We start from the raw sequence: 13,479 nt of genomic DNA, 5'->3' as shown, positions 1-13,479 counted from the left end.
GGTGCTACAGGGGTCATGATTTTGAAGAAAATTTTGCATGGGCAAAACATTGATAGATAAATGAGATGGGGCGATAGGTCAGTGTAAAGAAATGTGTTTTTAGGGCACGCTTAAAACTGTGGGTATTGGGAATTAATCGAATTGTCCTGGGTAGTGTATTCAAAAGAATTGGCGTAGCAAGCGAGAAGTCTTGGAGACTGGAGTGGGAGGTTCAGATTATTGAGGATTTTAGTTTTAGGTCATTAGCAGAACGGAGGGCATGGGTAGGGTGGTAGACTGAGATGAGGGAGGAGATGTAGGGTGATGCTGAGCCATGAAGCTCTTAGTAGGTAAGTGATGAGTTTGTATCGAACTCTGTATCAGATGGGCAATCAGTGCAATGACTGGCACAGAGTAGAGGCATCCGTGTAACGGCTGGCGAGAAATATGATCCTGGCTACTGCATTCAGGATGGATTGGAGAGGGGAGAGTTTTGGAAGAGGGAGACTGAATAGTAGAGCGCGGCAATAATCCAGACAAGAATGAATAAGAGCTACAGTAAGGGTTTTTGCTGAGTCAAAGGTAAAAAAATGTGTAATTCTAGAGACGTTTATTGATATTTATTATATTCTTTTGATGCCACTAAGTCATGCAGTTAAATCTGTTGACATTCTTTTAAACGGGGTTGTCTGGAGAAAATAACTTTGCCTAGGGAATTGGCTGTGTAAAAAATACCAAACTCATGAATACTCACCTACCGCCCCACCTGGATCCAGCACAGGTCACTCTGTCTGTGCAGGGACTGGAAGTGGAGATGTCACCATTCAACCATACTCCGGACTGCTGCCGCCTGTGAGTGGCTGCAGCGGTCAGATGACTTTGAACAGCATGTCATCAGATGGACATCGATGGCTGATGCAATGGTGACGTCTCCACCTCCTGTGTGGAGAACACAAAGCGGCCTGTGATTATACATTACTTGAACAACTGCTTTGCCATTCCATAGGTAAACGGGGGTTTCTGAGTAGATGGACATATACACTCTTCCCATGTAAGGTCGTGTTCATACGGTCAGTATTTTACCTCAGTATTTGTAAGCCAAAACCAGGAGTGGGTGATAAATACAGAAGTGGTGCATATGTTTCTATTATACTTTTCCTCTGATTGTGCCTCTCCTGGTTTTGGCTTACAAATACTGAGGTAAAAATACTGACAAAATACTGAACGTGTGAACGTGGCCGGAAGAGTCCCACAAGGCCTGGTCATGGGTGCTAATCGACAAGGTGCAGATTTATCTGTGAGTGACATCTCCCATTATCTCTGGCTCTCCTTACAGCTCCCAGCCGTCTGCAATACATCTGCTGCTCTGTCTGCGCACACTGTTTATAGATAAAGCTGTGGAGTTTAAAAAAAAAAGAAAAAAAAAAAGCTGCTACAAGACAGCCGGAGACACAGGCAGCTTGCTATTGGCTACTCCACAGACACGCCCACTTCCTAGGTTTGCGACGTTGGGTTTCTATGCACCACGCCCACTTTGGCAGACGTCAGAGAAGGGAGGGGCTGCGGTGGAGTGCGGCTGCGCTCCTGCATCTGTCTTCTTAGCCTGCAGTCGCTCATAATAATAGACGCTTGATGATGTTGGTGCGCGGAGCCAGCGCCGCCGCTAGTCGTGCTTACCGCAGAGCAATGGGGAAGCCGCATGGACGACACTAGTGACAGGGCAGCCTGCCGGGAGTGAGCCCGGGCGCTACCGTAATCTACCTAATACCACCGCTGCCCGGAGGACGTGCACTGCTCCAGCTACTCCTGCGCCTCACCCGTGTGTCCCGGCAGCCGTCTGAGCCGCCCGGCTTCCGTTCTCCTGGATGTAAGTTAGCTGCAGCCTCCCTCTCCGCAGACAACGGCCGCAGTCCCCCGCCTCCCTGTGCTGGCCATTCACTGTGCTGCTCTGGGTGGCAGCAGTGCCTCCATTCATAGAATAATGCGGTGTGCCTCCATTCACATGGACGTGTCCCTGGACTGTGCCGCCTCCCCGGTCACCTGCCGGGTGTCCTGGCTCCTGAGCTGTGAGGGCACGGCCGGGGGCACGGCTAGGTGTGGGGGGCACACAGGGCGGCCGGTGCCCAGGCTGGCTCCGGGCATCATTATTCCCCCTATGACATATTTCTGTGGGGAGCGGTGCGGGGCTGATGCAAGATCTCTCCCTGTGGCCATACTCCGCTTATTGCTCACAGATCACGGCCTGCATTCTCATATATGTACCATGTATTTCTCATAGTAAGCTGCAATGTGTCCTGTCGGCTGAGAGATTAGGGGTAATCCCGTCTGGCACCTGCAGACTAGGTGCCCTGAGGAGTGTGCTGGCTCCATTGTTACCAGTGAGGGCTCTGTGCAGACTGGTGAGCCTGGCATGGGCTGTTCTCATGTAGTCACCTATACAGTGAGATGGTCCGAATGGAGAGAAGGTTTGTTGTTATTATTTGGTAAATACCGGCTGTGTGTAACATTGTCATGTCATCTCTCTGAGTGGTGATTCCTCCTCCGCTACCATCTTATTGAGAAGTTGCTTTAGCCCGGAGACCTGTACATGGTTGTGTAATGTCACTCTGGGAACTGACTTATTAACCAACATTCACACATCCCTGCGAATTGTGCCGTCATTGAGAAACAATTACATTTTTGTTCAGGTGTCATCCTATTTGCTTCCATTTTTCCTGTAAAAAAAAAAAAACTGAAGCAGATAAACTTTTATTTATCCATTGACTTTTAAGAATGAAAAACAAATGTCATCCATTTCTAATAATGCCTATAGACTTTTATATAGTGGAGTTCTGATCTCTAAAAGGATGAGAATAGGACATGCTCTGAGTCTCCTGGACCAGAGACACTGATCCGTCATAAAACTGTCAGCTGTATGGATCAAACTATTGGACGTGTTATACGGATGTGTGAATGTTGCCAAACCGATTTTTCTGGTGAATATACATCTGAAATTGAAACTTTTTTTTTTTCTATTCTTGTATTAGCTTTGTAGCTTGGCAAGGTAGTTGGTAGTTGTTTTCAATAAACTTTTTTTGTTTTTACATGTATGTAATACAAGACATACAAATATATTTTGAGGCTTAATATATATCTGCTCTACTATGGGTATACCTGGACGATTGGTGGAGCAGCTTAGTATACATTTTTTTGCAAAAAAACGTATCAACTAAATACCCTGTTTTTTTCCATCTTTTGACTAGCACCTGCTCATTACTGTGATGTTTTTTTTTAAACAGAGTATTTTTGACCTCATTGTGCTCTTTTGTGTCTTCAAGTTTCTTGGTGGTGTGAACATGTTCCTACAGACTTGTTCAATGTGCAAGTAGCCCATGTGTTTCTGGTTTTAATATATAAAAAATATATATATATATACACACACACACACACACACACACACACACACACACACACACACACACACACACACACACACACACACACACACACACACACACACACCACTTTCTCGCTCTATCTCTATCCCATTGGTTTGATGCTCATGCCTGTATTGTAATTTAGCAAACTGATTGGGGGCTACAGGGGTTGAATTGTTGTTCCCAAAGCTGTGCACTCATATTCACATGTACTAGGCGCACTGTATTGGATACCTGTGTCTACCTGTCAAACCCCATTTCCAACTTTAGGCTTCAATGGCACAATCATAAGTTGTATGTTCATTTATTTCATTCATCTGTAACAGGTAATGCTGTGCAACATACAGTGTGTGCTTGTTGTAATGACTTCTGAAGTTCAAGATAATAACCGTTCTATTAGTAACGCTTCTATTTCCTAATTCCTGGGTGGAATGAACACCATACAGTAGCGGAGTTGGTTGGGTCACTCCAAGAGCTATTTTGACTGCAGTAATTAGCACTTTCATTGATATTAATAGAAAACTTACAAATGCCTGTTTGACAGTGGTCTATCCCAGTCATTAGTGACATAAGAAATGTTATTCCAGTGTGCTTCCTGATCCATTGAAAGATTCTAGATAGTAGTTCCTGTTTTGGGTAAGCAAGGATTTTTGGGTAGTAGTCACACTCCTGCATCATGGCATACTCAGGGCTGACCCATTTTACTTTAATGAAACAATATATCTGAACTATGTAAGAGAAAACCTATGCTCTTCTATATAAAATTAGAGGTACAGTAAAAGCCTATTGCCAACTAGAAGGAGAAAGTATCAGTACTTGAAGCAATGTTTTCCAATATATTGATGGCAAGCAATTATCTCAATCATATGATTGCTTCCCGTTTATGACCCAGTTGTAGTTTTGGGGTGAAATCTGGTGTGTGTATGGAGACCTTAAGGTACCGTTACACTAAACGACTTACCAACGATCACGACCAGCGATACAACCTGTCCGTGATCGTTGGTAAGTCGTTGTGTGGTCGCTGGGGAGCTGTCACACAGACAGCTCTCTCCAGCGACCAACGATCAGGGGAACGACTTCGGCATCGTTGAAACTGTCTTCAACGATGCCGAAGTCCCCCTGCAGCACCAGGGTAAACATCGGGTTACTAAGTGCAGGGCCGCGCTTAGTAACCCGATATTTACCCTGGTTACCATTGTAAAAGTTAAAAAAAACAAAACAAAACAGTACATACTCACATTCTGATGTCTGTCACGTCCCCCGGCGTCCACAGGGTTACGCGCTGCTGCTCAGAGCTTCCTGCACTGAATGTGTGAGCGCCGGCAGTAAAGCAGAGCACAGTGGTGACGTCACCGCTGTGCTCTGCTTTACGGCCGGCGCTGACAGTCAGTGCAGGAAAGCTCTGAGCAGCAGCGCGTAACCCTGTGGACGCCGGGGGACGTGACAGACATCAGAATGTGAGTATGTACTGTTTTTTTTTTTTTTAACTTTTACAATGGTAACCCGGGTAAATATCTGGTTACTAAGCGCGGCCCTGCGCTTAGTAACCAGATATTTACCCTGGTTACAAGTGAACACATCGCTGGATCGGCGTCACACACGCCGATCCAGCGATGACAGCGGGTGATCTAGCAACAAAATAAAGTTCTGGACTTCTAGCTCTGACCAGCGATATCACAGCGGGATCCAGATCGCTGCTACGTGTCAAACACAACGAGATCACTATCCAGGACGCTGCAACGTCACGGATCGTCGTCGTTCTCGCTGCAAAGTCGCTTAGTGTGAAGGTACCTTTAGGATAGATGTTAATTATTATTTTGTTTTCTCTTACATAAAACTGGCTTCCAGTAATCTTTTCACCCCTTACCACATAATATTGGTTGATGGGATGGCACTAGATAGTTTTGTGATTACCATGGTTATCTGAACGTGATGTGTAGAGACAAGTCCATGAAGCAGGATGTCGCCTTTAATCAGTACGTGCTGTTTTCCATGGCTTCTGATCGTCATAGACGGGACTGTACCACAAGTAGTCACATTAGATTTCTTGGCTTTTTATTCATCAGAATGCTTATTTGTAGAGACGTTGCTCCTGGTTATAACACCTCTGTTTAACCAATGCCATACTGATAGTCTCTGATTTTCTCTTCTCTACTTGAACCATCTTTAACTCATTTGACATAGTCACTCGTAGCAATAGGTCCAATTACTTTATCTAGTCTGCTGCTAAGTGAAGGCCAATTAATGAAAAAAAAAAAAAAAAACCCACTAGTGAACGAAACCTGGTTCATGCAGCTTCAGTAGATCTGAGATAAACACATCTCCAGAGACTTGTAAATGATGGTGTCATGTCACTTTGTGATCTCAAAGCTCATTTACCTGACTGGGCGCTTCTTGCTGAGATTTTTTTGGTGGTCTAACTAGGGAGTTAGTCAGACTAGGGAGTTTGTTGGCAGTTACTTGAGGTAGACTATATGGTACAGTTGCCTCTCACAAAATTAGAATATCATCAAAAAGTTACCGTAAGTTATTTCAGTTCTTCAATACAAAAAGTGACTTGTATATTATATAGAGTCATTGCAAACAGAGTGATCTATTTCAAGTGTTTCTGTTTGTTGATTATGGCTTATAGCCAATGAAACCCCAAAAGTCATTATCTCAGTAAATTAGAATACTTTATAACACCAGCTTGAAAAATGAAAAATTGATAGCAGCCTTCAGCTCATCTGCATTGTTGGGTCTGGTCGCTCATCTTCCTCTTGACAATACCCCATAGATTCTCTATGGGGTTAAGGTCAGGCGAATTTGCTGGCCAATCAAGCACAGTGATACTGTTGTTTTTAAACCAGGTGTTGGTACTTTTGGTAATGTGGACAGCTGCCAAGTCCTGCTGGAGAAAGAAATATCCGTCTCCAAAAAGCTTGTCCACAGAGAGAAGCATGAAGGGCTCTAAAATTTCCTGGTAGACGGCTGCGCTGACTTTAATCTTGATAAACACAGTGGACCTACACCAGCAGATGACATGGCTCCCCAAACCATCACTGTGGAACCTTCACACTAGACCTCAAGCAGCATGGATTGTGGCCTCTCCACTCTTCCTCTAGACTCTGAGACCTTGATTTCCAAATGAAATGCAAAATTTACTTTCATCTGAAAACAACACCTTGGACCACAGAGCAACAGTCCAGTTCTTTTTCACCTTGGCCCAGGTAAGACGCCTCTGGTGTTGTCTATTGGTCATGAGTGGCTTGACACAAGGAATGTGACACTTGCAGCCCATGTCCTGGTATGTCTCTGCGTGGTGGCTCTTGAAGCAATGACTCCAGCAGCAGTCCATTCCTTGTGAATCTCCCTAAAATTTTTGAATAGCCTTTTCTTAACAATCCTTTCAAGGCTGCGGTTATCCCGGTTGCTTGTGCACCTTTTTCTACCACACTTTTTTTCCTTACACTCAACTTTCCATTAATATGCTTGGATACAGCATTCTGTGTACAACCATCTTCTTTAGCAATGACCTTTTGTGGCTTACCCTCCTTGTGGAGTGTGTCAATGACTGCCATCTGGACATCTGTCAAGTCAGCAGTCTTCTCCATGATTGCGGATTTTACTGAAACAGACTTACCGTAGGCTACTTTCACACTAGCGTCGGTACGGGCCCGTCGCAGTGCGTCTGGCTGACGTACCGACGCATGCTGTGAAATAAAAGCACAATGGGGCAGCGGATGCAGTTTTTCAACGCACCCGCTGCCCCATTGTAATGTCCGGTGAGGAGGGGGCGGAGTTCCGGCCACGCATGCGCGTTCGGAAATGGCGGACACGACGCACAAAAAAAGTTACATGTAACTTTTTTTGTGCCGACGGTCCGCCAAAATACAACGCATCCGTCGCACGACGGATGCAACGTGTGGCCATACGTCGCAATGCATCGCTAATGTGAGTCTAAAAAACGCATCCTGCAGACAACTGTGCAGGATGCGTTTTTTTCTCCTAAACGACGCATTTCGACCTAGGCAAAACGAAGCTAGTGTGAAAGTAGCCTAAGGGACCTTTTTAAATGCTTAGGCTACTTTCAAACTTGCATCGTTTGGCCTCCGTCGCAATGCGTCGTTTTGGGGGGGAAAAAAACGCAGCCTGCAAATGTGCCCGCAGGATGCGTTTTTTCCCCATACACTTGTATTGCTGATGGATCGCGACGTATGGCCATATGTCTCGTCCGTCGTGCACTGGATGCGTCGTGTTTTGGCGGACCGTCGTCACGAAAACGTTCAAGGGAACGTTTTTTCGTACGTCGCAGCCGCCATTCCCTACCGCACATGCGCGGCCGGAACTCCGCCCCCTCCTCCCCGGGACTTTAGAATGGGCAGCGGATGCGTTAAAAAACTGCATCTGCTGCCCACGTTGCCGAATTTTCACAACGTCCGTCAGCGCGTCACAACGTCCGTCGGTACGTTGCGCCGACGCAATGCGACGGCCGTGTACCGACGCAAGTGTGAAAGAAGCCTTAGGAAGCCTTTGCAGGTGTTTTTTGTTAATTATTCTAATTTACTGAGATAATGACTTTAGTGGTTTTCATTGGCTGTAAGCCATAATCGTCAATATTAACAGAAATAAACACTTGAAATAGATCACGCTGTTTGTAATGAATATATATAATATGTTTTACTTTTTTGTATTGAAGAACTTAAATAAATTAACTTTTGATGATATTCTAATTTTGTGAGAAGCACCTGAATATCCTAGTGGCGGACCAGGCAGAAAAGGGCCCCTGTTTAACAATACATGGGGCCCTTTGCAGTACAATATTTCATAATAATGCACAATTCCTAATGTTCTGGAGGTAGAAATGGGCCCCCTTAGCTCCTGGGCCCCTGGCAGATCCCCCCCTCTCGAAACTAAAAACATTTGGCATTTTAATACTTATTTGGTATTTCTCCCACTAGAAGTTTTTTAGGTGGAACAAAATATGAATGAAATGTAATGGAGATAAGTCTTAACATATCTCAGAATTGGTAAAGTTGTAAAGCAAAGTGCAGTAACATTTCCTTTTTACTGCGCAGATAAAACCTGAGCAAGGTGCTGGATTAACAGGATGGATAAAAAGGAAGAGCTAATTCTAGAAGAAACCCTAGAATATTTACCGAAACAGTAGGGTGTTAATTAAATTTAAGTGGAACCATATATGATTACTCAGTGAAAAAATAGTGAAAGGCTCATTACCAACCTGATGATGTGCCCCGACTATCCATGTGACAGCTGCCAGCGGAACTGACAAGGCTAGTGATTGTTTGCAGTGGTCATGTGTCTAGTTGGGAACGTCATTGCTGCAGTACAGTAGGACAGACGAGCTATAGTGGTGGCGTTGGTGAATATGCAGGTTATTAGCTGACTGTTAGGTCTTTTACATATTTTTGGTCTTGTCCTAATTTTTTCACATCTCTGAAAATCCTCCAAAGCTCATAACTCCAGGGAAAGTGTGTACAGCAGTATAGATAAATATCCTGATTTTGTAACCGAAGTCCATAAATTTTGCTAGTCTTAAAATCTATGTTTTTGTGCCGTACCTTTTTAACAGCGCTGTTATTGCTCAACCAAGTTGTTTACTTATTTATTTTTTTTGCACAAGACTAAGACAAAAGTCACTTGTGTAATGGAAAGAAGGAGCTGGCACTGAGATGCAGGCCAGGGTCTCGACATAACAATGGCTTTTATAGGCTTGCGACAGACACAAATTCAGATCACAGGGTCAGTTTCTTGAGACAAGAGGCTTTTGTCTCTGGGTCTATGTCCGCCAACAATAATACATTACAAGCTTGATTGTGCAGAGAACTGTCCCCGCGTAATTCTGTGCACTCTGCTGTCAGACTACATTATTCCCCATAAACCATGCACGGTGCAGAATATTGTTGGTGATGGTATGTAAACGTTTGGGCACCCATGGTTTAAATTACTGTTGTTGTGAACAGTTAAACTAATTGAAGATTAAATGACCTCTAAAAGGGCTAGAGTTAAAGATGACACATTTCCTTTGTATTTTATGGAAAAAAATGTCATATTTTGCGTTTTAAAAATTACAAAAAGGAAAATGGGCAGCTGCATAAATTTGGACAACATACTGGGAACAGGGAAAGGGATTAGTGGTGCCTCACCGGAATCTAAATGAACACAGGTGCCAGGAACAGGTGGCTGGATACCACTCATTAGCAATAGCAAAAAAAGTTCCAGCACCAGGCGTCGCTTCATAAAAATTTCAATATTTTATTTTCATGTCAAGGAAAAAACATCATGCGGGGACACAGCCCCTAAATGCCTGACGCGTTTCGAACAGAGTTCTTAATCATAGGCCACCCTGCATGGCTAGCACCTAGTAGAACCCCTTTTGAAAGTATCACAGCTTGTAAACGCTTTTTGTAGCTAAGAGTCTTTCATTTCTTGTTTGAGAGCTTTTCATCCATTCTTCCTTGGAAAATTCTTCCAGTTCTGTGAGATTCCTGGGTCGTCTTGCGTGCACTGCTATTTTGAGGTCTAGCAACAGATTTTCAATGATGTTCAGATCAGGGGACTGTGAGGGCCATTGCAAAACCTTCAGCTTGCTCCTTTTGAGGTAGTCTTTGTGGATTTTGACTTGTGTTTAGGATCTTTATCCATTTTGTAGAAGCCATCCTCTTTTCAACTTCAGCTTTTTTACAGATAGTCTTATGTTTGCATCCAGAATTTGTTGAAATTTCATTGAATACATTCTTCCATCTTCCTGTGAAATGTTCCCCCATAAAATTGGCTGCAACACAACCGCAAAGCATGATTGATCCACCACCATGCTTAATGGTTGACGAGATTTTCTTTTCCTGAAATCCTGTGCCCTTTTTTTTTTTTTTTCTCTACACATATCTTTGATTGTTGTGGCCAAAGAGTTCTATTTTAACCTCCTTGGTCCACAGGATTCGCTTCCAAAATGCATCAGGCTTGTATAGGTGTTCATTTGCATAATTCTAATGCTGAATTTTATGGTGAGGACACAGGAGAAGTTTTCTTCTGATGACTCTTCCATGAAGGCCATATTTGTGCAGGTGTCTCTGAACAGTAGAACAATGTACAACAACTCCAGAGTCTGTAAATTTTTTCTGAAGGCCTTTTGCAGTCAAGCAGAGAGAGGTTCTGATTAGCCTCTCTATCAATCCTACAAGCAGCTCTCACTGAAATTTTGCTTGGTCTTCCAGACCTTATCTTATCCTTCACTGTTCCTGTCAACTACCTTTTTTTTTTTTTTTCTTTTTTTTTTTTAATTACAGTTGCAACAGAGGAAAGAGCAACATGTTTTCAAGTTGCTATCTTCTTATATCTTTCTGCTAAGTGGGCCTCCACCATTTTCATTTTCAGAGTGCTAGGCAGCTGCTTAGAAGAACTTGTGGCTGCTGTTTTTTGGCACAAAGTTAGAGGAGGATGGGTTTTTATAAAGCTCAGAAATTTGCATCACCTGGCCTGTCCTAACGATGATGGTGAACAAGTCAAAACCCTAAGGCTTATGTGCACATGATGCAGATTTAGTGCGGATCCACAGCGGATTTTTCCGCCAGAAACGCTGCAGATCCGCACTGTGATTTACAGTAATGTAAATTAATGTGGAAAAAAAACAAAAGCTGTGCAGATGGTGCGGAAAAATCAGTGCGGAAACGCTGCAGATTTAAAAGCTTCTTTTATGCGGATCTGCAGCGTTTCTGCACCCTTCCATTATAGAAATCCGCAATGGTATATTCCGCATCAATTCCGCATAAAAACCGCACAAAATCCGCGGCAAATCTGCACCTGCGGATTCTGCCAGGAGATGCGCATTTTGTGCATAAAATTCTGCACCCCATTCCGCAACGTGTGCACATAGCCTAACAGGCTATTTGAGGTCTGAAACCATGGTCAAATTTATTGGTGCACACAAATCTACAAAGGTGCCCAAACTTTTGCAACTAATCATTTTTCTTTTTTTAAAATGGAAGAGCACACACACACACACACACACACACACACACACACACACACACACACACACACACACACACACACACACTTGCTTAATGTAATGTGTGATAATCCAACATGGCCTCGTCTATCAAAGGTGTCCAAAATAGAAGCAGCATTGCCCATAGCAACCAATTTCAGCACAGCTTTCATCTTTTGAAACAGTTTGGGTTAAAGGAAAGCTGCTCCCTGACTTGTTGGAATGGTCAGCATTGTTTTTATAGAATCTGCCCTCAGCATTATAATATGTAATGGTTTTCTCATTGGCTTCTCGATAGGAATGTATGTCACAGAGACTCCACGAAAAAAAATGCCTGTTTAAAAAAGAAATAAGAACACTGCACTTCAAAACGTTTTAAACATTTTTGAAGAACGGCTAAATATTCACCCTTATATTCCAATGAAAGGTGAATTATTGATGGCTTTTTGAAGGAGGGCTTTGGCTTTTTTTCCCTTGCTCTGTCTGTTAACCGTCATTAATCTGTGTATGAAGATAACCAGTTGGTGTTTTGTCATTGCCAACGCTGATCTGGCATCATGTGACCTCATTTGTTACCTGCCGGTTCACACAACACTTCTGTGTGGAGCAGAGGTCACTTTGTCATTCTAAGGCCACGTGCACACGTTGAGTATTTGGTCAGTATTTTACCTCAGTGTTTGTAAGCCGAAACCAGGAGTGGATGATAAATACAGAAGTGGTGACGTATTTCTATTCTACTTTTCCTCTGATTTTTCCACTCCTGATTTTGGCTTACAAACACTGAGGTAAAATACTGACCAAATACTAAATGTGTGAACGTGGCCTAAATTTGTTCAACTCGGAACGAGGCAAACTGTGAGTTGGCAGATCAGAAATGTGGTCACATCATGCTGGAGTGGCATTGGAAACTGAAGATGGCGACCGGTAAAGGTACCTTCACACTAAGCGACGCAGCGATATCGACAACGATGCCGATCGCTGCAGCGTCACTGTGTGGTCGCTGGAGAGCTGTCACACAGACAGCTCTCCAGCGACCAACGATGCCGAAGTCCCCGGGTAACCAGGGTAAACATCGGGTTGCTAAGCGCAGGGCCGCGCTTAGTAACCCGATGTTTACCCTCGTTACCAGTGTAAATGTAAAAAAACAAACACTACATACTTACATTCGCGTCCCCCGGCGTCCGCTTCCCTGCACTGTGTAAGCGCTGGCAGTAGCAGGGCACAGCGGTGACGTCACCGCTGTGCTTTGCTTTCCGGCCGGCACTGACACATTCAGTGCAGGAAGCTCTGAGCAGCAGCGCGGACGTCGGGGGACGTGACAGACATCAGAGGCTGAGTATGTACTGTTTTTTTTTTTTTTACTTTTACAATGGTAACCAGGGTAATTATCAGGTTACTAAGCGCGGCCCTGCGCTTAGTAACCCGATATTTACCCTGGTTACCATTATAAAACATCGCTGGCATCGTTGCTTTTGCTGTCAAACACAACAATACACGCCTATCTGACGACCAAATAAAGTTCTGGACTTTCAGCAACGACCAACGATATCACAGCAGGATCCTGATCGCTGCTGCGTGTCAAACACAACGATATCGCTATCCAGGACGCTGCAACGTCACGGATCGCTGTCGTTATCGCTGCAAAGTCGTTTAGTGTGAAGGTACCTTAAGTGTTTTAATACACTCTAAACACATCAATGATTGTTAACATATAAAGAAATAAAAAAAAACTAAGACTCCAGAGTGCTCCTGTAATATGAAAAATAATAGTCACCATGGTCAGACCTGAGAGCTGCGCCTCCTTCTTGGTATGGAGTAATAGTCTATAACTTGTGGTTTGCTGTAATTGTTCCAATGATCATTCCCAGTGGCTCGTAACTCCCCAAGCATGGCGGCACTGCTTCTTTTAATTGTTGGAAATTTCCACTCTGCCACCTGTATAATGAGGGGATCCTAATCTCGCAGGTAAATCCTGGCTTTTTCTTACACTTATTTTTTTCTTTCTTCACACTAAACTTTCTTTGCTATTCAGATACTTTTAAATCCTTTCCTACCTATTACTGAGCATGTACATAAAGTGCAGCACAGATTCATCTC

At 43.8% G+C, this 13,479-nt stretch overlaps 1 protein-coding gene across 3 annotated transcripts in view; it reads left to right on the top strand.

Annotated features, from left to right (window-relative positions):
* SNRK (SNF related kinase) overlaps window positions 1-13,479 on the top strand; it is a 108,010-nt gene that overhangs the window by 21,437 nt on the left and 73,094 nt on the right. Inside the window, exon 1 of one of the 3 annotated variants that reach the window (XM_077268988.1) lies at window positions 1,447-1,846. The exons of the other annotated variants lie outside the window; for them this stretch is intronic. The gene's annotated coding sequence lies outside the window, so the exon portion shown is untranslated. Of the gene's footprint in view, window positions 1-1,446; window positions 1,847-13,479 lie in introns of those variants that run through there. 3 annotated transcript variants of the gene reach the window in all.

The sequence above is a fragment of the Ranitomeya variabilis genome, chromosome 6, assembly GCF_051348905.1.
Source record: "Ranitomeya variabilis isolate aRanVar5 chromosome 6, aRanVar5.hap1, whole genome shotgun sequence".
In the NCBI taxonomy this organism is placed as follows: domain Eukaryota; kingdom Metazoa; phylum Chordata; class Amphibia; order Anura; family Dendrobatidae; genus Ranitomeya; species Ranitomeya variabilis.
The sequence above is the reverse complement of the archived record's forward strand: the minus strand, read 5'-3'. Positions and strand labels throughout refer to the sequence as shown.